The sequence below is a fragment of the Ailuropoda melanoleuca genome, chromosome 11, assembly GCF_002007445.2.
Source record: "Ailuropoda melanoleuca isolate Jingjing chromosome 11, ASM200744v2, whole genome shotgun sequence".
Lineage (NCBI taxonomy): Eukaryota > Metazoa > Chordata > Mammalia > Carnivora > Ursidae > Ailuropoda > Ailuropoda melanoleuca.
In genome coordinates, this window is record NC_048228.1 from 25,664,151 (window position 1) to 25,666,221 (window position 2,071).

The following is a 2,071-nucleotide window of genomic DNA, read 5'->3' on the forward strand; positions in this document are numbered from 1 at the left end:
TAGTTCAACAGTTTACAGGTATGAAATTACATTTTTCTTAAAGACTAAAATTTAAACTCATTAAATTTCTTACCACATCCAATGTTTGACATTATGAATGGAACTTAGATTGTTTTATACATTTCACAAAATAACACAATTTGGTTGCAAATCTCACCCTATTTTCTTTCTATCTATATTTTACATATATAAAAGCTTGCCCCTACAGAGTTAGATAGCAGCTAATTACCTTAGATATTACAGGTTAAAAAAGGAAAAAGAAGCTGAGCTGCTTAGTGCTCATTATATTATGTGGGGATGCATATAGTTAAGTCCTAGAGGACAAAGTCCAATAATTAAAATTAGCTGTTTTCTTATCTGGGCAAAAAGTGGGGGGGGGAGGACTGTTTAAAAGCGAAAAAGCTTACTGTAACTTTAGCCATAAGGGAAGTGTGTCATCTCTCTGGTGAATCAGGAACTCATCAGCTGCCACAGAATCATAATGCTTTCAGCTAAGCCTGACCTCACAATTAATAGGGATCACAGCATAAAATGCTAACATGTTACAAATGTCAGCGAGCCTGAAACAAAATTACTGAATCCCCATAGCAAACAATACCTAGATTTGTTATGATCTAAATGGTTTAAATCCTTGTATTCTTAGTACTAATCCTTACAGAATTCAGTGGGCTACTTTGAATACTTGAAGATAAAAACAACTTATATTAAGGAATTGTAAATATTACCAGTGTTTTAGTTGACTGGCCTACAGAATTTAAGTTTCAAGGTCTGCTTAATTGTTGCTATTAGAAAGGCTAGCTGGATACTCAGTATTGCGTCAAATCACAGGTGATACCAAAGCTACAAAGTAAACACAGGTTGCTGTTGTTTTTAAACTTGATGGACCCAATATTACAGAAGTTCAAGTCTGAGCTTTGCTTAAAGGAGGCAAACCTATAGAAGTGTCAAAAAATAGTAATAATGAAATAGAAAAGCTGATAAAAACAACTCTCAAATCTCACTGCTCTCATTACAGACTTGATTTTAAAGACCTCTTAAAATAATGTCTTCAGGTATAACTCAAACATAATTTCACATAGTGAGTATGCATGCCCTAAGCCAATTCTCTTAGTAGTGTATACTCCCCACCCGGCAGTTAAAAAAAAAAAACCTCACATAGCCTAAAGTTTGATTTATTAAATAGGACAACAAATATTCAGTTGCATTTATAACAAAGTATTTATTTTCACAATATTTAAATGACCATGTTTACAATTGCCACATCTCTAATTCTTGCCAGCTTTTTCATTTTCTCTAAAGCTTTTTCTATAAACTTAGAAAAGGTACTCTATTAAATCAATAACAGCACAAAATATATCATCAAATGCTGGCATTTCTTTGATATTCAAGAATTTATGACAAGAAATGGGATCTTGGGCTTAGGAATAAAGGGGAAAAAACTACCTAATTCCAAACCAGGTAGAGTTGGGAGGGGAAGTACGGGTGTTCGTAAATGTTTCTGAAGCCAAAGCAATTTTCATGCAAGTTAAACCCAAACCTTCTACGCAGAAGTTTAAAACCGAACTGAAACACTGCTTTGATAGTGTAACAGAGACGAATGGCCCCAAACGAAGCAAGTCCTTTGGAGCAACTGTTAAACAGCATTCACATAAAACTGCTTTCTCCAACCAGGAAGGCATGGAATGAAACTCTTAAGTGCCAAAGAGAAAAAAGTGAAAGCGTGTCTAAAGGTCTTAAAACGACACTTAGCAGCAAACGGCAAACCACCCCACAGACTTCTGCAAAGAGCAGCTGCCCCATTCCCCCATCAGCAGAGGAAGCCACGGGGATTGGCCCTGGGAAACCTGAGAAGGGCCCCGGAGCCCTCCACCAGCTCTCAGAAGCTGTGACTGTGTCAAGAGACTGAGGGGCCCCAGCACTGGAGAGAGCTCGGGCCACTAATTCCACGCCCCTGGCCTTGCTGCCCCCCACCTCCCCATCCCACAGCGTCAGCCCTGTCGCCTCCGGACGCACAGAATACTCAGGGGGGTCAGGGGGACCGCGGGGCCGGCAGCCCGAGCGCCCTCCTTAC

The 2,071-nt window shown here is 39.3% G+C and overlaps 1 protein-coding gene across 4 annotated transcripts in view; it reads right to left on the reverse strand.

The window, feature by feature from the left end:
* The window catches only part of GSTCD (glutathione S-transferase C-terminal domain containing), a 131,458-nt gene that overhangs the window by 128,731 nt on the left and 656 nt on the right, over positions 1–2,071 (reverse strand). The window lies entirely within an intron of this gene.